Source organism: Peromyscus leucopus, chromosome 8b (assembly GCF_004664715.2).
Source record: "Peromyscus leucopus breed LL Stock chromosome 8b, UCI_PerLeu_2.1, whole genome shotgun sequence".
NCBI lineage: Eukaryota > Metazoa > Chordata > Mammalia > Rodentia > Cricetidae > Peromyscus > Peromyscus leucopus.
In genome coordinates, this window is record NC_051086.1 from 14,522,921 (window position 1) to 14,547,927 (window position 25,007).

Sequence of the window (25,007 nt, forward strand, 5' to 3'; positions counted from 1 at the left end):
AATTTGAAGTGGGAAGATACACTTTTAAGCCAGAACTTTGAGGTGGGAAGATCTACCTCTAATCTGGTCTATACCTTCTGCTGGTAGCCTATATGAATGACATGAAAGAAGGAAGCTCTCTCTCTCTCTCTCTCTCTTCTTGGCTGCTTGCTCTTTCCCTCGATAGCAAGTACTTTCCCTCACAGTCATTAGAGTCTACCTCTTTGGGATTCCAATCAGCTGAGACACACAGCTCTATGAACTGAACAACAACTGGATCCCTGGACCTTCCATTCATAGACAAGCATTATTAGATTAGCTGGACCACAGCCTGTAAATCATTTTCATAAATCTCCTTTCTATATATAGAGACTCATTCTCTAAGTTCTGTTACTCTAGAGAACCCTTACTAATACAAAAAGCAAGCCTTCACCCATTACAGTTGTGTTCAATGGCATAGATTAATTCTATGTATGCTTTCATTTCAGAACAACCACATTTATGGAGTAGGATTTATTCTCTAATTAAAACTTATTACTTTATTCCCAGACATTTTTTTCATGAAGATGTAGAAGTATTTTGTTTCAGCAATTTCAATTTTATACTTCATAATTATTAACACAAATGCTGTGTGTGTGTGTGTGTGTGTGTGTATGTGTGTATGTGTGTTTAGCTTTGATGCATTACAAGAGTCTTGACAGTTGGAAGAGTCTGCAAAATGCATTGCATTGCTTAGTACCTTATTAGAGAACCTAGCTTGACTCCAAGGCAGTTTGACTTGCTACATTACAATAAGACAGTAAGTTACTTTGACAAGAAAACAGGAAAAGGAAGTGTATACTTATAAATATAAATAAGAGCCCAGACAAAAGAGAATTTTAAATTATTCCATAACTTAGGCAATGATTGAGAATCCTGATCATCATAAGCATAAAACACACACGCAGAGGCTATATTCCTCTTCCTTTGATATCTTTATGAACATATTCAAGGCTTTGATACAGTCTTTGCTCGCCAATATTATCAACGTTGTTAATGCTCATGAAAATCTGACTCATTTCCATTTTTAGCATTTACATATCTTTAAAATGAAATGTCCCATAATTTTGCACAACTTAAATATTGTTAAGAGTTTGCCAGAACCTGTTTCTCTCTGTAAGAATAATGAAATAAGCATATTTTATAGTTACCCATAACATCCTAGAATAAAATATTCATAAAATTGATTGTACTATATGATTATCTCATTCAGCGTGAAGTCTAAAAACATAAGGAGAGTGAGGGCAGCACAATACTGCTCACAATAGCTACTGCTTTAATGGGAATATCTAAAATGCTGGAAATTAAACAAAGAATGTTCACAAAATAAGTAAAACATCTCTCATTCTTGATGGATTTTCATAGTGTTAAAATTAACCAGTTTCATTTATGAGATTTCCTGAGAAAAATTATTTTATCATATTTATCTTTGAAAAACATTAGCTTATTTTTCTTCTCCCTGCTCAAAAGAAAGAAAGGAAGGCATAGAAGAAATGAAGGAGGAGGAATGGAGAGAAGAAGGAAAAGTTAAAAAACGTGGGAAAAGAGAATACTGAAAGGGAAGATTGGAGAAGAGAATGGAGGGGAGAGAGGAGTGAGGAGAGAGGGAGGGGGAGATAAAAATAAGGAGGTGCTTGGACACAGTGTAGAATTCATCATTATGTGACCCACCTCTTCCACTCTGGGCCATATGCCCAAAGGACTCTACATCCTTCTGCAGAAATACTTTTTCACCGATGTTTATTGCTACTCTATTCATGCTAGCTAAGAATTGGTATCCTTCTACATGTCTGTTCACTGATGAATAGATGGTGAGCACGTGGTACATATACACAATGACATTTGATTCATCTGTTAAAAATGAAATTAGGAAATTTCTAAGTGAATGGGTGGGGTTGTGAGAACAACAACAACACCCATAAACAACAATACTGAGTAATATTGCTCCGCCCAGAAAGACAAATGTTACATGTTCTCCTTTACATATGGATTTTACCTTTGAGTTTCTCATTCTGTGTAATCATCATCTTGGAGTACCTGTAGAATCCAGAAAACTAAAACCGAGGCCATGGGGAAGAAAATTCCTTAAGAGGTGAGGACAGTAGGACCCAGGTAATAAAAAGGTACAGAGGAAGGACACTGGTGGTGGAGAGCAGGAAGAGAGGCAGGGGATTGGGGACATAAAGAGGTAAGGGAGACAGATAGTCAAAATAAGGAAGGCATGAAAAAGCCATACATAAACTTACTGCCTCAATCAAATTTTAAAATATAAATTTATAATTAAAAAATAATTTGAAAGGAGATGCCTTGCATAGCTCAAAAAAAGCTGCTCCCAGAAGCTGTGAGCTACTTAACAAAAACCAAAACCCCCAATCTCCAGCATAGAATACATCCTCTTGAGCTGTACAGGGAAGTTACAAAAGCTGCTTCACCCAAAAGACACTAAATGTTCTTCTTCTTCCTCTAAATCATTGTCTTAGTTGGGTTTTTATTGCTGTAAAGAGACACTATGACCACAGCAACTCTTATAAAGGAAAACATTTCATTGGGGGCTGGCTTACAGTTCAGAGGTTTAATCCATTATCACCATGGCGGGAAGCATAGTGGAGTGCAGACAGGCATAGTGCTGGAGAGGGACTGAGAGTTCTACATCTTGATCCACAGGCAACACGAGTGACACTGGCTTGAATTTCTGAAACCACAAAGCCCATCCCCTGTCATGTACTTCCTCCAACAAGGCCATACCTCCAATAGTGCCACACCCTATGAGTCTTTGGGGACCATTTTCATTTAAACCATCACAGTCATCCACCAGAACCAGATGACAAGACCACACGATTGAAGACACTGCACACCTTGGAGGCATGATGTAGAGAAATCAAGGTAGATCTGCAATGGAAGCTTCCTCTCTGTTGGCTAGCTTTCACAGTTTCATAGTTTTGCTATGCAGGCTATGGGGCAGGGTGGAGGAGAAAAAGCACCAGTGGTCTTACCCAGCTGTAAATTCTGTAATCTACTGAAATTCATGGCTGCACTGGGTATTGAGAACAAATGACTCTGCTATTAGACTTTAGATGCTTACTATAATACCAACTGTGTGAAGTGACAAATATATAAATTGACAGCTTCAGAAATCATTTTACTGTACCTATGTATACCATCATCCTGGTATATCCATTAAATATAAAGAAAAAAGAAAAATGGAAGAGGAGCTATAAAACTGTGTCTACAAAGTTGAATTTGTTTTAAATTGACATATTGCACATATATGTATACACACAAACATATATGTATACATGTGTTCTTCATATATGTAACATCATTATATTACTGATATTATGGTTACCATTAGCCCTGATTCCAAATGTAGTGAAGGATACAGAGTAAATCATGACATACTCTTAATTGATATCTTTTACCTACCACATAATTTGTACTCAGTTCCTTTATACAAGCTCTAACCTCCCCCACTATAATAAATGTTCTGATGTTTATTTCTGTTTTAGTTATATCTTAGGGAACCATCTAAAAATACTAAGCACCATAATTGAATGCATCTCTACTGACAGATCCCGATAGTATAAGACACAGCAGAGAAGACAAAGCTTTCATCGGTATGAAAAAAATTACTTCTCAGCTGGATCTGTACCATTTAAAGATGCACCTAAACATTTCGCAATTATGCTGCATAAATTGTTTAACTATATTGACATATGTATATGTCTGTGGTGTGTGACACTCTTCATGGGGAGGTGTGAACATCTACTCACCCTAAATAAGGAATTGGAGATAGACCATAGTCCAACTGGTAAACCAATGAGTTTTGCTATGTTATCTACAGAAGATGGGTGAGTAGTTATTTACAAGAACAAAAATGATTCAAAGACAGTTGCATTAATGGAATGTATTATCAGGGAAAGTAGCTGCCAAACTACTCACCTTGCTTATTGTTAATGATACAGACAAAATAAGTTACTGTTATGTTATTAGTTCATTCTTCAATGTTAAAAAAAAAGTACTAATATATGTGCTAAGAACCAGATGTTCAACTTTCTCAAAATCTCTGCCATGACTGTGATGGTTAATTTTTATTGTCTACTTGATTGCGGTTGGAGTGCCTAAGATTTATCAATCCTTGGATGTGACAGTGAAGGTGTTTCCAGCTAGGATCAGCTAAGAATGGAAGACTCTTTCTTTCTGAGTGAAGATCACATCATTCTATAAGCTGAGAGCCAGGATGAAATACATGCGGAGAATGGAAAAAGCTTGTTATTCTCCTCCCCAGCTTCTTAGCTGTATGATTATGATTTGATCTTCCACACTATCCCTACTATGATGGCTTAAAGCCTCTGAAAACAAAAGTTAACCTTAATCCTTCCTTCCAGTGTCTCTTAAGCCTTTGGAACTGGTTTGGAGAAGAAATGTGGAGGAGTTTGAAGATGTGCCCTATAGAAGCCTTGGTATACTGCAAAATCAACTTAGTGAATGAATCTGCCTGTAACTCAGAGTGCAGATGGCTGTGTTTCAAGTAGGGTCAAGGATTTTAGTGAGAATTAGGTTAAAACAGTTCGTTTTAGATTTTGGCAAGGGACTTGTTCACATGTTGACCTTTTCAAGCTGTGAGTTTAAATGTGATAAACCATTTGATCTGGAGAAGGGTGTTTCAAGGCAGCCTAGGATTCAGGGTGCAGCATGTGTATGGTCAACTACATTTATCCAGATTTACAGTGAGAATTGCAATAAAAAAAAGTAGAATTGAAAGATTCAAAATACTTTCAGTCTGATCAAAAATAACACATATGAATATGGCACAGTTTCTGTAAAGATTACAGTCATTAAAAAAAATACACATTGCCGGGCGGTGGTGGTGCACGCCTTTAATCCCAGCACTCAGGAGGCAGAGACAGGCGGATCTCTGTGAGTTCGAGGCCAGCCTGGACTACCAAGTGAGTCCCAGGAAAGGCGCAAAGCTACACAGAGAAATCCTGTCTCGAAAAACCAAAAAAAAAAAAAAACCACATTATTTGCATTGGGACAACAGGAAAGATGTTTTGAAGGTATCTCAAGCATGTCCCAAACCTATAGCTGGAGAGCTTCTCTCCAGGTTCCACCAAGCCCCGGCAGTTCCTTAGTCCACTTATAAAATAAACATACAGATGCCTATATTATTTAAACTGCTTGACCATTAGCTCAGGCCTATCATTTTGTCTAGCTCTTACTCTTATATTCAGCCCATTTCTATTAATCTATACTTTGCCATGTGGCTCATGGCTTACTGGTACCTTACATCTTTCTTGTCCTGGCAGCGGCTGCAGGCAGTCTCCTCCTTCCCTTCCTGTTCCCTTAATTCTCCTCTCTGTTAGTCCCGCCTACACTCCCTGTCTGGCTGCTGATCAATCAGTGTTTTATTTATTAACATATTTGCCATACAGAACATCCCACAGCACAAACCCCATTCATTATCAAGGCCAAAATCAAGTGTATTTAAAAGTCTTTCTCTTGAAAAGAGAAGACCACTGGAGACCCTGTGAAGCATCTTCTTGTAGTCAGCCATTCAGGAGACCACTTTAGCCAAAGGTACAAAGGAAATAACTGCTAAAACTGGTGGCAGACTTAAGCCTCACTACATGGTACTGGTTTTACAGTCACATAGAAGGCAAGGTTTTTAGTGGATGAAGGACATTACGTGGATTTCACAGAAAGGCCCAGGAGACCAAATGATTTGTAGCAGGGTTGGAATACCTGCAGACAATGAAGACCATAGTAAGCTTTGAGAATGAATTAAAAAACTCATTAATGAGAACAGAGTGGCCAAGAACATGGAAAATTTGTAAAGTAAATCAAGCAATGAGCAGCTCCAGACTCAGAGAAAAGGAAAACAACCATGTTCTTTGACTTTTCACTTCCTCCCTTTTATTCCACCTGGGGCCTCAGACTATAGTACCACTAATATTCAGGGCAGGTCTTAGTTAATTCCCTCTAAACATTATCTCAGAGATACTCAGAGTGTACTCTACTAGTATGTATATGTTTCTTAACCCAATCAAGTTGACAAGGTTGACTACCACCGTCATTTGAGATGTGAGCTTCCAGCTGCCTGCCACATGCTACCTTCACTCCACCATCATAGACTATTTACTGTTAGAACCCTAAGCCTAGAATAAACTCTGTCTTCTGTAAATTGCCTTGGTCGTGGTGTTTCATCAGCCAATAGAAAAATAACTAATATACTCTCTCATTACTCTCTTTCCTAATAGTGAAAATGCCACCATTGTGAATGTTTTTGCAAGCCCGGGTAAAGGGGTAAGACCATTTCTAAAGCCAGACACCATTTTTGACTGAACAGCTGAGTACTTAGCATCCCCCTGAACAAAGACTGGCACGTGGTATATCTTTCTACTTCATCTGCTAGTCCCTTTTGAAGAGCTACACTTGACACTCAGTGACAAATCACCATCCTTAAGGCTCTTAAGTCACATATCAAAATCTGCAGATGAGATTTAACTCTTGTGCCAGAGTATCACCCTCTGCTATGCAGAAACATGCTTTTCAGAAATCCTCACAGTCTCCTTGAAGGCTGAGGCCCTGAGGCCCTTGCTTCCCTGAGGGAGGCCTTTAAAATACACAGGAAATAACTTGTCTTTCCTATCTCAAAAGAAAAATTCATATTAACTGGACTTGAAACTCTGCTTACTACAATTGCATCATGTTGTTTTATGGGTTTCTTGTTGTTGTTTGTTTTTAGTAACCCCCTCATATACTTCACAGTACAGGGACTGATTGACAGCGTGCTTAAATAATTTTCATAAAAGCATCTTAGCATGTATGCTATTTCCTTGGTTATATGGCATAGGCTGCTTTTGCAATACTGTGGGTTTAGAAAGATGAACCATCTCATTATTTAGGTAGAGAAGCATCCATAAAGAAAAACAGCAAGGTCCTCATGAGTCTGATAGTCAAGAATTCTTTTGGCCCTGCCCCTTAAAAAGTAAACCTTGGAAAACATTTGTAGATCATATCCCCCATTTCTGCATCCCCTTCACATTTACCGCCTAACTTGATCATCTGTTATATTCCAAAACCAATCTCTCTCCCATTTGTATGTGGAAGAGAGGCATTCCCTAAGGCCATGGACAAAAATGAGGTGTTTTATGGGTGCAGTCAGCATGGAACAGATGACATATGGCCACCATCTGAAATACACCAGTTTTGCATTTCCTAAGTCCATTAATAAATCCTGGTACACTCTGGAGACATAACCAAGACCCTAAATGTAAAAAGATTGTGTCCAGAAGACACTTAGAGATGAAGATTTTATACAGTAATAAGTTTCTCTAGACATATCTGCTGCTTCCAGGTAACTATAGCCATGATGGTCATTAATATAACGTTCTGTGGAAATGCCCCAAATGTCTTGATTGCAATTAAAATAGATAAGAAAAAATGATAGGAATTCCATAAAACCCTCAGATCTCTAGGTTAAGCCCCTCTCAAGATTAGCCCTGTGTAAGTTTAGGCATATGTATTTTGGTACTTGGCAAAAAATTATATAAATAGATGGTTTTAAACAATAATTATTAGCAAATGATGATCTTTTAAAATATATTTAAGAGTAGACAGACTTGGCTCCTGTATTTAAGCACATTCCAGCTCTTTGTCCTGTCTCTGATATCACTGTTAATTTTAAGTTACTATTTCTTATGCTTAGGATATGCACCTCCTCTTGTTAAACTCCTTCAGAGTCTCTTAACTACATGCTGGATAATTTCAACCTCCTTGCATATAATTCAATATTTGACAAGCCTACTTAATTCCCACTGTTAGACTAGGTAAGTTCTCTGTCAAATTCTACTCATTGCAATAAGAGCAAGATGTCTGCATTCCCTTAGAAGCTTGGCTCACTCTATTCTTTCTGTTCTCTTCTTCACATTAGAAAGCCCCACTCACAGCGGCACAGGGTTTAATGATATCAGTTGTCTTAACACTGCCCTGTTTGTAATCAACCAGTCACTGTCTGGAATATCTTCATCATATCAGAATTTTCATCTTCAATGTTAAAACATAAATCTGTGATGTGGTACATTAATGTTGACCGAGGTTGATATGGGTTTTGACTACATAAAGGGCATTCATGGTGCATCAAATAAAATATGAGCAAGCACTATAAGAAAAGATTATGAAGGACAGACAAACTGAAGCTTAGAAAAGAGAAGGAACTTAGTTAACTCTTCAAACTGAGCATAAGTGAATTTTGCTGTACCATGGTTCCAGTTGCCCTCTCACAGAAAACCACCAGCCCATGTGTGCATGAAGCATTTATTCCCTACGTTGGCTTACATTGAAATTTCAACTTGTACATGCAATCTTTATTCTCAAACAAAGTGTGAAAGCTCTTGAAAATAATGACCCCTGTATATGTCTTTTGTATCCTTAGAAAGGGGCAGTGGCAGATCTTGCAAGCATTGCAGCTCTAATGGAAAGGTATCCTGGCAGCTAGAACCCAAGGAATACCACAAAGCCACACCACACAATAAACTGTACACAAAAGATTTATTGGGAGGGAAAAAACAGAGGGTGGCTGTCCTTGCTCAAGCAAGAAACAGCAGCAAACTGAACAGGATAGAGGCCTTATATAGAGCTTCTTGGGGAGGGATGGAACTTTTCAGGGTGAAGCTTTCCAAGGTGGAGATTGGTGGGATTTCATGTCCAGAGACTGCACTTTTTATTTTGTAGGGTGGGGCCAAGATCCAGCAGTTACAGCAATTAGAGTATTCTGTGGGTAGAACCTGACAGTTAGAGGTCCTCAGGGGGAGGGGCCTAGCCACTCATGTGGCTCAAAGGGCTTACAGATCTGAGTTAGCTTGAAGTTACCTGAAGAGTTTCCATGTGTCATTATTCTCAAACGATATCACAATAAATTTTGCCATAGTGGTATTTATTTAATGTTTTAATATAATATTTATTAGTTCTTTAAGAATTTCAACATTCACCTCATCTATGAACTACTGGAGTATGTGAAGGGGCCAGATTTGCTGATCCAAAGCTCCAGGATCTCCATGACATAGGACAAGAACAGAATATCCAGGAGGAGTCCCATTGAGGTCCCAGTATTGATAGTGTAGCAGAAGCCAGAGGCCTTGAATCAGACCAATGATCCATTGCAACAAACACATACAAGTAAAGATGTATGGACTAAGGAATATACTGTGTGACTCACTGGGCCCACACTACAGCTTCCATGCTGAGATTTTTTTTGCTGTTTTTGTTACACACACACACACACACACACACACACACACACACACACATAATGTTGTTTTGGGAGGAGGTCACAAGGGCAGAAGGCAGAGGCAAGGGGACAGGGAGATGAGTAGCATCAGGGTGCATGATGCTGATTCCACAAAGAATCAATAAAAAGTTTAAAATAAAGAATTCCAGACAATGCATTTTGATGCTATTCATGTCTTGCTACAGTGATATTTAATATTTAGATAACATGAAAAATATCTGACTAGATGCTCCCAGTTTCAGATCTATATGAAGCTTTTAAAGTTATTTTATGGTATACCAAATTATTAAAACACAAAAATTATCAAAGGAACGAGCCTCCTCTAAACCAGAGGCTTCATTCAGATGTTGCCAATTGTTCCAATAAAATATTCATGACCAAAGAAAATATAAGACCATAAAGTTTATCTAATGATTATGCTACTTTAGCCTCTAATTCACACAGTTGTGGAATACTCATAATCATGACCTTGATATTTTCAGCATCGTCAGGCACTGTGAAGAAAACACTCTTATTTTGGACCAGTATGACTGCTATTCCTCATTATTAGCTACATCTCACGTATCTTTGGCTTGAATGGTTCTTGGGGATGAGATGATGCAATGCTCCTCTTAGAGCTTTGCTTTGGGAGTTACATGATGTCAGTTTGCACCTTACCTGGAAATAACTCCTTGGTTGGTCAGCCCCATTTAGGAACTGCTTAGAATGACTTGTGTCATGATTTGCTATTTCAAAGTTTTCACTTTGGCTTTTGATTTGATATGGATCTTATTGAGAAGCAAGTGGAAATTGTGTAAATATTCTGCTATTTGGTACAAGTTCCCTGACTGACTTTTACAGCCATGAATCATTCTTGTCTGCATCAATTATTAGGACAGTGGCCAAGAGTAATTTTCTGTTGTTCTCTCATTCTGTCTAAATAGATTAGTTGCTTAAGGAAAACAAACCAAAAAACTGATTTATCTTTTATTTATATGGTCTGCTGTTTCACTTTGATGCAACAGACCAAATAAATACTTTATTGTTGTCCTATCAATATGATGCACATATACACTCTTCTGGGCTAGTGGGTGTCTCTTTAATCTTGTTCCTGTGACCTTTGGAAATAGTCATTTCTGGAATATATTTAATGTTTACCACATGAATTCCCAGAAAAAAAGCTACATCATTATTAGACATTGTACAAGATGGATTGGCTGACTGGAACCTCAATGATTGTGTAGAGCTGGCATTCTGCTTAGGTCCCTCAATAGCCATTTGATGCCTACCTCTGTGTATGACCCAACATCCTTGTATCTATACCAATCCATAGCCTCCACCAATCCAAAAGCTGAAAATGTCATCAAATAGCATCTGAGGCCTGTAACAGACAGTCTTCCAGTTGTCACATGCCCACCTTGAAATTTCACTAATGTATTTTTAAGTGTCTAGCTTGAGTATCTTCTTGCTGTAGATATCGCTCTGTATGCTGTAAATGTGTTGCTCTGATTTGGTTGATAAATAAAATGCTGATTGGCCAGTAGCCAGACAGAAAGTATAGTATAGGCAGGAGAAGCAGAGAGGAGAATTCTGGGAACAGGAAGGCTGAGTCATGAGTCACCAGACAGACACAGAGAAAGCAAGATGTGAAGGCAAAACTGAAAAAAGGTACCAAGCCACGTGGCTAAGCATAAATAAGAATTATGGGTTAGTTTAAATGTATGAGCTAGTCAGTGGTAGGCCAGAGCTAAAGGCTAAGCAGTTTTAATTAATATAAGTCTCTGTGTGTTTACTTGGGTCCAAGTGGCTGCAGGACTGGCGGGTCAGAGACATTTGTCCTGACCATGGGCCAGGTGGGAAACAGGAAAACTTCAGCTACATCTTCTTTCTGTTACTATAAAAACTTCTGTTCTCAGGGTGGGAAAATGGCATTTGAGATAATGCTAATCTGTGTTCATGGCCCAAAGTCACTCATATTTGGCTCCAGAATAAACTATCTCTTGTCCCCTTTGAGGAGCACTGAGTTTTGTTGTTGTTGTTGCTGCTGGTGCTCTTGTTGTTGCTGATGACACTGGCTCATCCTACATTTGGTCTTCCAGGTATTGGACATTCAACAAAGAGCCATGGTTCCTTTGAGTGGTTAGAAGCCTTCAAAAACTCAGATTGGCCTGGTTTCTCTTGAAGTATCTCTAAGAAGGCTTTTCCAGGGACTCCACATTAGAAAATCTGGTGTCTTCACCATGTACATTCCAGCAAGAGAATGACTCCAGCTCTCACTCACTGAAGTGCCCTCCTTCCTTTGTCTCTCTGACCACACCAAGGTCCCCACTTATATCACTGGTGTTTTATCTTGGTATCCTTTGCAGATTTTTCCTCACTCTCCTGACCTTAGTAAAATGAATTACTCTAAGATAAAATACTTACTGCTCTTTTCTGAATGTATCTAGTTTCTAGAGAATCTCACAAGGTGACAGACCATCATGCATTGTAACATGATTCTAGAATTGGGTCTGCCTGAGTGCATATTCTAACCCCACCACTCACTGGCTTTAAGTAGATTGTGGTCAACACACTCAATTTCTTATGCTTCCATGTACCCACTTGAAAATTCATATTGGTAATACCTACTATACAGGACTCTTCTATAGGTTAAGTCCACCTATAACTCATAATTAAAATCTATCATCATAAAAAAAACTCTGCAATTTTTAGACCATTTCCTCTTGTGTTCTGAAATACTCACTTATACTCAGAAATATTCACAGTGTCTGGATTATACATTGGTGACTGAATGACTAACAGAAATCTGAAAACTTACATCTACAGAGCTAAACACTGTCTATTCATAGTGTGTGTGTGTCTGTGTCAGTGTGTGTGTGTGTGTGTGTGTGTGTGTGTGTGTGTGTGTGTGTGTGTGTGTGTGTTTTAGAGGGACAGAGAGATGACAAGAAGAAAGAAACAGGAAATAGAGACAAGAAACAGAGAGGCAGAGACAGAAACAAGAAAATATCCCAGCAAGCTAGAGACACTGAAGTGTCATTTTGATGATTCTGGTTCACATGTCTACAGGCTTGAGACTCGGGAAGCACCAATGATTCCAATATGATGCAAAAATATAAAAACAATCAATTTCTAAGCTCAAAATAAGTGAAGCCAAAGGAATGCCTCCTAACACATGGAAGGTCAGCTTTTCACACATTCGGGCTGCCATCTAAATGGATGGTCCCAATCACAAATTAGAGACCCATCTGATATTTTTCAGTCTAATAATACAAATATCAATTTCATTCAAAAATACCATCACAGAAACATCCAGAATGGTGATGGTCCGTGTGGCTGTCAGATTGACACATAAAGCTAAATACCCAACATGCTCTCAAGGTTGTCTTGAAATAGCCTCTTACAGGGAATTTCTCTAACCAGTGTACATTGCAGCCACATTCTACTTACCTTGCTCTTCTCTATGTTTGAGTCTTCCATGGTTTATTAAAGTTATACATACTGTTTTTTTCCTTGCTACCCTCTGATGATTTTAAGTTCCATAAAATCACAGTTATATTCATTCCTCTGTCTCTAGTAACCAGAGCAAAGAGGACAAGTAGAAAACATTTCCTGAGAGAATAGATGAAGAAGTCTTTCTTCACTTGCAATGCTCTCCAAATAAAGCAGTTTCTCTCTCTATCACAAACAATAGGATTCCCAGTAAAGGGCTCTCTAACAGGTCTGAGTTTGGTAAACATGGCACTGACAGGTCTTATCCACTCCTCTCCCCTCTCCCTTGCTTAACCATTAGATTACATTCCTAAAGCTAGCACCCAAGGTCTATTCCCTTATTTGGCCACTTTCTTACATCTGACTAAGACTCAAAGGTCCTGCTATTGAAGGATCGAGGTCCAGCAGTCAAAATTCATTATTTAGCTACAATGTCTATCATGTCTAATGAGGGTTTACCAACTCACCCTAACACAGACTTAGACTTCCCCCTTTCTCCTTAAAAATCACTCTTGCAGAGACACCTGCAGCTGTCCTAGTCTAATCCGGAGGCAACACCCATCCCCTCCCCCACTGCCCTGCCAAGGCTTGTCCTCTCTCGGGTAAATAATTCTCTTTTGTGCTGGTGTCTGGGTATGTTCTGTGAAAAACTCCATGGCCTCTTTCACTCAAGAACCTATTCACCCACCTGTGAACCTTTCTAGCATCTTCAAAAACACAGCTATTGATGATGTACAGGCACAGTTTGTTGCTGTGGACAATGCATATCAAATACATTTCCTTCTTGATTAAAAAAAAAAAAAGGCATGGCTCAGTGGTTAAGTGCACTGGCTGCTCTTCCAGATGATTCTGGTTCAATTCCCATCACCCACATGGCAATTCACAACTGTCTGTAATTCCAGTTCATGGAGATCCAACACCCTTATACAGGCAAAACACCAATGCACATATAATAAAAATATATATAAATAAATAAAGACATATTTCTCAGTGTTTGATACAGCAATACTACAAGCTTTAATGAGCTTTTTAGAGATTTGTTTTGCATAATTTTTTAGAACTTTAAAACCATTGATTTTTATCTCAATAAAAAAATTGGAGACTTTAGATCTGGCTAATTTTGGTGTATGATTCTGTTTTATTTGCAAATTCTTTATAATAAACTTCTAATTAAAAATAAGGAAATATCACAACTGCTCAAAAAACAGCTCACAATCCTGTTTTGATGATTGCATTTCTGAGCTAAAAATAAGCGAACATGTTGATCTTCTAACCAAGAGTATTTTAGATGCTGATTTTTGTTATTGTTGCTCTCTTCACAACTACCTGGCTTCTGAATCCTGCACCCCCCATCTGATTGTGTGTCTCTATCTGTTTGTCTGCCTGTTTTTCTCTGTGTGCATGTGTCTGTCTCTGTCTCTGTGTTCTCTCTGTCTATCTCTGTCTCTGTGTCCTCTCTCTGTCTCTGTCTCTCTCTCTTGCTCACTCTCTCTTCTTTCTCCCAGGTGCCCTTTTTACCCTCATTTCATCTCATTTTATTCATGACTTCTGTCATGAACTAGAATTCTTGGTATTGGATCTACAGTGCCATGTGTCCCTATCGATTTCACTTCAGTGATATACAAGGAGGGAAACTGACTGGTGAAGTGTCAAAAGGTGATTTTATAATATAGTAGAAGTTTCATTTCCTGGTGAATGCTAAAGCATATATTTTTGTTCTTATCATCAATCTGTTATTTCCATAAGCATTCTGGGGATGGTATATCCACATGTGAGACTTTGATAACATCCTTCATTATGTTCTTAACAAATGTAAAACTCGATTATTTCAAATCTGTTCAATTAATGCTCTGTTGCTTTATCATGCTGGTCAGACAGTCTTTTAAGCCCTTTGCAGAAATAACAGGAGCTTAAACCATATAATGCTTGGTGTGGGAGGAGGGGGTATGCTTTGAAAGGCTCAATTCTCTAAGTAAAGTAGTTCTGAAAACTGTTTTCATTTTCTTGATGATAATCCATCAATTTTTACAGCCCTTAAAATAATATAAAGTAGTTAAGCCACGGGGTTTCAAGACTTACCTACCACTGGAAGTAAGCTTAACTCCTGTTTGGAAGGCTGTGAAAACATTTTTATACAAAGAAAAATTAATAACCTCGAGTGTTTGGATAAGGACAGAATAATCCACATGCTCTAATGTTTGGCTCTACTTAGAGCTTTCAAAAACTGTCAAAAGTAGGGTGAAAAAAACCAAATAGCCCATAGTAATTTAAAAGGAAAATTCTTGAAATGAAATATTTTCCCCAATTGACTACTATATTAGTTTAAAGACAGTTTCAAAAGAACCAAAATGAACTTTTCTAAGATACAATCCCAGAAAAAGCTCCTTGGTTTTGTAATTTGAGAAACACTTCAAGAAGCTAGACAATAGACTCCAGAATCTTCTCATCACCTCAAAGATATTTCCACAAATTTTGCAAGTAGTTGCCAAGGTCAGCAGAGTATGTCTGCAGATTAAATCCAGCAAAGGATGACCTGATATTGAATGGGCTTTGTATTTTGAAAGGGTTCAACAAAAATAGGGAAGAAGAGAAAGTGAGGGAAAAAGAAACAGAGAGGAGTGTGTACCATGTATTCTGTGTAGTCAGCAGAGGCTGAAATATTTATTACCTACTATTTTACAGGGGAAAAAAAATGTGTTGATCTTAATTCTGAAGTATAGCCTAAAATTCCAAGTAAGGGTTTCTTTTTCTTTTATCAGCAAAGAAGTAAATCAGCACATGGGAAAAAGCTGTATCTAGCATATAAACATATACAACTCTGCCCATTAAATAAAGTGATGGGCAAGAGTTGGCTCACCCCTTCTTAGTAGAACCAACTGTGAGATTTTTCCAGAAATTTGTGAGTCATTTAGTAAACCATGAATATTCTAAAGTTATTTATCCGTAGAAGTACAGACACTGTCTGAATTAGCAAACATGGATTGAGCTGGAGGCAGGGGCTTGCTTCTTTTCTAGAAGTTAGTGACTAAATGTCCTTTCCATGAATTGTATATGGAAGTGCTCTTGCGCGACTCTCGACAGCCCCAAAGAAATAGTGATCAGCCTTTCACACTCAAGCCTTTTCACTGAAAATTCCTTGAAAGGTGGCCTGATCAATTTGGAATCTGTGGGCTTCCATTTCTGTAGTATTGCTGACTGAAACACTTTCTGTTATCAAAAAAATTTATTTATTTATTATTATTATTAATTTTTTGTTTGTTTTTGGAGACAGGATTTCACTGTTTAATAGCTCTGGCTGTCCTGGAACTCACTGTGTATAGCAGGCCAGCCTTGAACTCACAGAGATCAGCCTGCCTTTACCTCCCTAATGCTGAGATTACTTCCTAATGCTGGGATTAAAGGCATGCACTACCACCACCTAACCAAATACTTTTAAAAATCAAAAAACTAGCAGCCATTTAAAGCATAATGTGTGAAATAGTTAATAAGCCCCAAAAGACATCACCAGAGCCAATACCTTAACCACAAAAGTATACCTAGGGACATATATTTTGGATGTGCATTTAGATCTCCTAAGGAACAAAAACTAAAAGAAAATGGTAATCCAGAGAGAGGGTCTAATATAAATACATCTACTATATATATTATTATATTAGATGTATTCAAGCTTTTAGCCAGAACTTATGGCTACGCTTTCTTGCATTCTCTCTCTCTCTCTCTCTCTCTCTCTCTCTCTCTCTCTCTCTCTCTCTCTCTCTCTCTCTCTGTGGATTCACACCTCAGACCCTAGGTGGCTGTTTTGGAATTCCCTCGGATTTCTACTGTTCTATGCAGACTTGATAAGTCACTTAACATATCAGATATTTTAAAGGAAACTATTTAAAAGAGAAATTTTTTCCACATTAAAAATGGGTTTTATGTGTACATTGGAAGAAAATTGGGCTTTGTTTGAAATTTTAGGCAGTCTGACAATGGAACAACTATATGAGAAGATTAATGTTGATCGAATTATGCAGTTTATTACTTTTCTTATCCTCATTTTACTATTTAAAAAGATAGTCAATTTAAGTGCCAGAAGAACAGTTTTAGAAAAACTTGTTAAACCTGTAAAAATGAATTATAGAGAAATTCAAATTCAGACAGAAGAAATTAACAGTGAAGTTGTTTCAAGATAGGATCATAAGGTTACAGAAAGAAAGCCTGTTTTTACACAGTCACTCTTAATTTATCTGGTAACCATACAGAAGTTGCCTAATCAAATGACTACACAAAATATTTGGGCTCCAACTGGATTGTTAGATTTACAAAGGTTTAAGGAGGCAATAGTATCTTATGGCATGCATTCCCCATATGTAAAGCAAATATTAAACTCTTGGTCAACATATAATAGGATTATACCACAGGACTGGCAGGAGCTGGCACAGGCTGTTCTGGAACCCAGTCAAAGGCTCCAGTGGCAAATGTGGTTCAGGGATGAGGCTAAAAACATAGAAAAACAATGGAGGGATAAAGGAATACAAGTCTTGCAGGATCAGCTTATTGGGGAAGGCCAATATGCTTCAGTACAAACACAATGCTTATATCATATACAAACCCTAATTCTATGTCGAACAGCAGCCTTGAACGCATGGGACAGAGTTAAGGAACCAGGAAAAAAAAACTGAGTCATTTACAAAGGTTATACAAGGCCCAAAAGAATCTTTTACAGATTTTTTACAAAGACTGGCTTCAGCAGTAAAGAGAAAGGTCCAGGATTCAGAAGCTAGTCAGATAATAATTGAATCTTTGGCCTTTGAGAATGAGAATGCAGCATGCAAAAGAATAATCAGGCCATTGAAGGCAAGATCTGCACCTTTGGAAGACTGGATTTGAGACACGGTTAATGTTGAGGCTCATGACTATGATGATATGTCGGTAGGAGAAGCAATTTCAAAAGGTTTGAGGAATGTTAGATGTTTTGGATGTGGAAAGCAAGGACATTTGAAAAGGGACTATAAACTGGTCATTCCTAGAAACAATGTTTCTTCAAGGAACAATGGCAACAGAATGCCCCTTCCTTCTGGAGTATGCAGAAGGTATGGTAAGGGAAAACACTGAACCAACGAATGTAGATCAACAAGGGACAGGCAAGGCAATCCTTTGCCTTGGGTTTCGAGAAATTCCCAGAGGGGCCTCATGCAGGCCCCCATAGCAAATCCAATTCAAACCTCTCCTGCAGTCATAGAGGAAACCCCTACCATTGATACTTATTCAGGATTCCAATGGGCAAGTGCTTTGAGTTCTGAAAAAGCTGATTATGTAATCACTCATTTGCTAGAAGTTATGGCCATCATGGGTATACCTGCACAAATTAAAACTGACAATGCTCCAGCACATGTCTCTGTTAAAATGAAACAGTTTTTTTTTGCTTATTACAATATAAAGCATATTACAGGCATACCACATAATCCTACAGGTCAAGCAGTTATAGAAAGATCAAACAGAACTCTAAAGGATATGCTAAATAAACAGAAACAACAGGACAAAATGGACAGACAGGACACAAATCAAAGGACTGCTGATTCTTGCCAAAATAAGTGTGGTTATGGCTTTATCAAAAAGCATCTTCTGAGGCCAGGACAATATGGCACCATCCCTGAAGTGGCCTTCGAAATCCGGAAAAGGTATAGTGCCCTTTTCTTCGAAGGCAGCTGTACAGGAAGTGGGCCAATGGCTTCTGATGTGCAATGGGACAGCAGTTGAAACAGTTATTCTTGAAGAGTAACTAAGCTCACGCCTCTCAATAGTAGAATGGCATTTAATAGAGGGATGTGAAGAAGAACGGGATGCTGAGATGAAGCCACATATATACAGGCAAGAAGAATGGACAGTTGAATTAAAAAAAAAAAAATCAACAATTTCCAGAATTAAAATCCTGAATCATGACATGACACTAGTAGAATTCAGGTGTTTCTGATACATGGACTTCTCTCACCCAATGTGAGGTTGAACTGTTGACCTTGTGCACATCCTACTTCACAAATGAGTCTGTCAGATACACTAAGCCTATAGGCTGAAGATGATGCCCCAACACTGCAGAGAAACCTCAGGTGACTGTCCAGGCAGCTGGCTGTTTCTGTCAACTCACAAAATTTTTGGAAGTTGCTTGCATGCACTTCCTGTTTTTATTTTTGTTAGGTAATATTATTTCCTTCTTGGGTCTCTGAGGGAGTTGAAGATTAGTTAGTTATAGCTGAAGATTAGTTAGTTATAGTTGAAGATTAGTTAGTTATAGTTGAAGACTAGTTAGGATAGAAAGTGAATTAGGTACATTTTGGACTTACCAAAATAGGATAAATAATGGAATTATTTTCTCTGAATTTGTCAAATACAAATGGACAAGACATTGCTTAGGTATTTATTACTTGTATATATTGTATATAGTTATTGTACTTTTGTATATAGTTTTTCTTATGTTAGCTATAACCGTTTTTCTTTTTATTAAAATAGAAAAGGGGAATTATGGTTACATTTTATTTGTACTGAAATGTGATTTTATTTATATGTTAATAAATAAAGTTGCCTGGGGGTCAGAGCTAATAGCAAGCCATAGCAGAGCTGGGCGTTCGTGGTGCACGCCTTTAATCCCAGCACTTGGTAGGCAGAGCTAGGTAGATCTCTGTGTGGTCAAGGATACAGCCAGCATTGGAGATACACACTTTAATCTCAATACCAACCATAGAAGGTCTGGAGGTCTGTACAAACAGGCAGTGACGAGGCGATCATGTGGTTGGGTTTACAACCACTGAGAAGGCAGAAGAGAAAGTCTATATAAAGACAAACACTCAGGAAGTAGGTCTCTCTTGGCTGAAGAGGCTAGCTGCAGCAGACAGGTAAGGCTCTTAGCTCTGATCTCTTGGCTTTCTTCTGTGCATTGGTTCTGTGTTTCTTATTTAATAGGTTCTACAGAATCTGCTTGGGAGGTTGCTGTTCTCATTACAATACAGCTTGGGAGTTCAGGGTCTTGAGAATACATAATGCCATCTATATTCTCAGGTGAACTCAGGGCATCTGAACAGGTGTCAAATCCAGAGAAGGTTGTTAAATGAGCCACCTAAAATTTGGCATGAGGAAGAAACAAGGAAAAGTAAGGCTGATGATGACCAATAGCCTTTCAGAGAATTGTAACATGGAGGATTACATTTGAATGACTTGTTTAATCAGTTTTTCTAAAATAAAAAAATTTTAGGTCAAAGAGGCAGAGACAATCACAAAATGCATTAGCAAAAACAAATTCAAACCCTATTAGAATATGAATGATCATAACCAATTCTTCCCTTAAGAGATAAATGATACCCATAAAACACAAAGCTAGAGAGCATCCCAGGAAACAACTGACTGTGAAGAGTCAGTTGACCCCATCAAAACACTAGATGATGAAGATCTACCCAAAGATCTACTATACCATTAGTAAGAGTATCCGAAGAGGAAATTAAAAGACATGGAAAGGGCATACACTGAAGATTACTGCAGTGCTAAGAATGAGCACCAGGAAGTGGAATAGAGCTAAATTCTGTGTTCAAAGAGATAAACAGATTAAGAAATGGAATGAAGGGAGTGGTGACCTCAGGATAAGATCCCACCCAGCTAAATATCCAACCTGTGCTCTTTTTCTCCTTAAATGATACATTTTGTAGTTTACCTGCTTAGCTTGTTCCTTTTCATTATAAATCTTCATTAGAGTAAGCACTAATAACCACACGAAAGACGCTATACTATGCTGTTTTAAGATTTCTTCTCCCAACAGAATTAATCCAAAACTCTTCACTTTAGCCTTAGGCAGACTCTTTGGAAAAGGGCAAAAAGCAGCCACTTTCTCTACTAAAATATCACAAAACCAGTCTCTAGGCCACATACTAACATTCTTCTCTTCTGAAACAACTTGCTCCCCACAGTTTATCAAATCACATTCAGCACCACTGTTTTCCATGCACCTACTAATATGGCTCATTAACCAGCACTTAAAACATTCAACTGATGTTCTTATCCACAGTCCTAAGGTCCATATTCCTTCATGGTCAGGCCTATCACAGCAATACCCCAGTCCCTGGTACCAACTTCTGTCTTAGTTAAGTTTTCTATTGCTGTGACAAGACATCACAACCATAACAACTCTTATAAAGAAAACATTTAATTGGGGTGACTCGCTACAGTTTCAGAAGTTCAGTCCATTATCATCATGGCAAGGAGCAGAGTGGCATGCAGGCAGATGCACTGGAGTCACAGCTGAGAGTCCTACATCTTGCAGGCAACAGGAAGTCAACTGTGACACTGAGTGAAGCTTAAACAAAAGACCTCAAAGCCTGACTCTACACACTTCCTCCAACAAGGGCATATCCATTCCAGCAAAGCCACACCTCCTAATAGTGCCACTCCCTATGAGATTATGGGGACCAATTTCATCCAAACAACCACACCTAGATATAGTGAATGTAATGACTGAACAATAAGCAGCCAGGGAGAAAGAAAGTTACTTTAAAGGTGTGTGTGTGTGTGTGTGTGTGTGTGTGTGTGTGAGAGAGAGAGAGAGAGAGAGAGAGAGAGAGAGAGAGAGAGAGAGAGAGAGAGAGAGAGAAGAGAGAGAGGAGGGAGCAACCTCTGGCATCTCCTTCAGGCTTGTCGTCTACCTCATTGGCATGGTGTAGTTAGTTTTTTTTACTCTTTAGAGCCTGCCACCCAGTTCCCAAATGAATAACAGAGACTTATTCTTACTTATGAATGCCCAGTCTTACTTTGGCTTGTTTCTAGCCAGCTTTTCTAATTTAAACTATCATGTTTCTTTTTAACTACATTTTGCCTCTGGGTTTTTTTTTTAACCTTTTTTAATCCTATATATCTTTCTTTCCTTCATATTCCATGGCTGGCTGTGTGGCTGTATGGCTGGGTCGCTGGTCCCTGGCATCCTCCTCTCCTCCATTTTTTTTTTTTTTTTTTGCTTGAGAGAAGGGGGACTTCTCTCAAGCTTTGATTTCACCTCCTATTTATTCTCTCTGCCTGGCAGCCCTGCCTATTTCTCTCTCCTGCCTAGCTATTGGCTGTTCAGCTCTTTATTAGATCAATCAGATGTTTTAAACAGGCAAAGTAACACAGCTTTACAAAGGTAAACAAATGCGACATAAAAAGAATGTAACACATCTTTGCATCATTAAACAAATATTCCACAGCATAAACGGATGTAATACATCTTGAACTAGTATTCCACAACAGCATGGGTTTCTCTAATCAGGGTAGACCAGTTAGCCATTCTCTGTCTCTGCATCCTCAGCATGGGGTTACAAGCATTTTCTGCCATGAGCTCATTTTTCTGTGTAGGTTTTGCGAACAAAATTCAGAATTTAGTGATTGCTAGGCAAAGGCTTTACTGGCTCAAGCATTCTCTCAGCCCCAACAATTACATATTTGCTAAAATTTTTAGTTACAACAATAGTGTGTAGGAAAATTGGAATATAATCAATGAGCTTAAAGAAGTTATTAGAGATCGCTACTTTGCTAACCTTTTATTCTAGATTAGAGGAAAATGAAATTTTTAGCCAATAATAAAAAACTGACATAGAGGGGCGATTTTATAAGAACTACCAAAATATATAATTCATTGAAGAGGAAGTTAAAGCCAGAAGGGAATATTGAGAAGTGAAAGTTGTGTGTAGATTGCAGAATTTACAGAAGCACTAACATATGTATTAGTACCTTATAGTTTTCATAACAAGACATACATGTTATGTAACATTCAGTTCTGACAACTCTAGAAGTTGGTAGCAGGACTGGCTTCTGGAACAACCATTGTATCTTTTCCCTGGGTCCCCATAGAATGTTTTCAGGGGCACATGCATACACCTGGTGTCTTTTCACTCCTGAGAGTGCCTTTTTTCTACACACATGATACATAGTTCAAATGTTTCAACTGTTTTTTCGCTCTTCTTACACGCGTTTTCCAAATCTGTAAGATATAAGGGTTAGCATTATACAATGAAACCTTTCTACGGAGGGTAGACAGGACCTTTTAGAGCCACTGTCTTCTGCTGTATGTGCCAATTTCTCTCCCATGCATAAGAGCACTTTTTCCTTCCTGTGCTATCAATTGTAAGAAAAGGCAAGCCAATACTTCTGTCTGATCCTCCCTCCTTTTTGTCTACTTTCCTTACCAAATCAGAGGCTAACATGGAGAATATCATCCCTGCATATTTTTCTTGTTGGAATTCCTTACTTGCACTGGTAAACTGTTTCTTGGAAGACAGCTCAGTCTCAGTTGCATGCCTTTCATTTCTCAGAACAGCCTGCTTAGTATCTCTCCCATCCATCATACTTGCAGGGATGGTAATACATTGTCTCTTTCACCAGTTCTTCCTGGTGGTGTATAATCTGTATTTACAAGACAGACCCTGTTCACCAAGGAAGCATGCCACCCCATAGCATGTAGTAAAAGACACCCACCCCTGGTTTCCTTCTAAGGATTCTGTGCCACTCTCTGTTGACATAGCCTTGATTACTTGTGTTGCTACATGTCATCAGGACCATGCACCTGCCACTACAGTGAAAAAGCATACCATCCCAGATGATATTGAGTAAGGTAGGTATATCAAGATTGTCCCAAAACCTAGGAACTCCATACTCACAAAGATTAGCCTTAGTCATATGCATCATCAGAACTCATTGCAGCTGCCACGCAATCGCTCCTCTATAGCTCTCCTTGGGTTCTATCAGTTCCTGTTTGGGTGTTAATTGTATTGTATGACTTCCTGGGATGTGTGAACAAAGACTTATCCATCCACTATCCAATAGAAGACAATGATACCATACCAAAGAACATTTCACCAAAGCCTATCTTGGCTAACCATTGAGTTTGTTGGAGTTTCTTAAAGAAGCATGGGCAACTCAAAGACTGCATCACCATAAAGTCCACCTCACTGCAGATGATGACTCGTGGAAACTACAACCCTGATTGCCCTGTCCATCTTGTAGTCAACCTCACTAGAGAAGTGATCTCCTCTCCCATTCCATTGTTACTGCTTAAACAGTCTTAAGGGGGCAGACTTGTGAGTCTTCTGTTTCCTAAGTGTCCTTTGTTTAGTTCTATGACTTTCTGGAAACTAAGAAACTGCACAAGGCTCAAAAAAGTCTCTCTCCTCTGTCCAGAAAAGAATATTTTAATTTGAAGGAAATAACTGCCTAACAGTTTCATTGGCTTACCTATGTGACTTTTATCCCAGGTCAACCCCATGTAAATGCTTTGTTACATACTGGAAGGCAGGAAGTATCAAGCTCTCAAGTTTGTACTTTTCTTTTAAAATCATTTTTATGATTTGAATTCCAATGAAATTTCATATGACTTTTAAGATAGTTCTTTTTCCTATTTTTCAAAAAAAGTTCATACTTTCATGATTGTGTTGAATCCAAAAATTTCTTTAGAATTTATTTATAAAACCACTTTATAGATCTTTTACAATCTTAAATCTGGCAATCATTGAAAATATAATGTCTTTCATATATTTGCCTCTCCTTCAAATTCTTTCATCAATATGTAATGATTTTCAGTGTGTAAACATGAAACTACTTACATTTATTTCTAAGCATTTTATTCTTTTTATTATTATTTTAATGGGATTTTTTTCTTAGTTGGCATATTTCTAAATGGAATAATTTTTTAATTTTATTTAAAAAGAACTAGCTCTTCTGAAAAAATATTTTAAAACCTTTTATATATGATGACTATTTATGTGACTCATATATCAATGACCTTAAGACAAGAGTTGAAGGACACATATTTGGGAGATAACCTTCAGAGGCACTCTAAGGGGACCAGGAACAAAAAGTACATATCTCTCATAATTTAATCAGAGAATGGAAGTCTACACTGTTCTGGCAATTTACTGGGTTCTAGTCCCTGCAGAGATGAAGCTGAGCATCTGTGTACTACATTGTCTTACAGTCATTAAACCTACAGAGAGATTCCGGATAGTGAGCCTTTAATCCCAGGGAGTGATGGCAGAAAGCAGAAAGGTGTGAAGACAAGAAACTAGAAGCCTTTAGCCTGATTAAGCTTCAGGCTTTTGAGAAGCAGTTCAGCTGAGATTCATTCTAGATGAGGACTGAGAGGCTTCCTGTCTGGGGAAACAGCATCAGCTGAGGAACTGGTGAGATGAGGTGGCTGTGGCTTGTTCTGCTTCTCTAATCTTCCAGCATTTACCCCAAT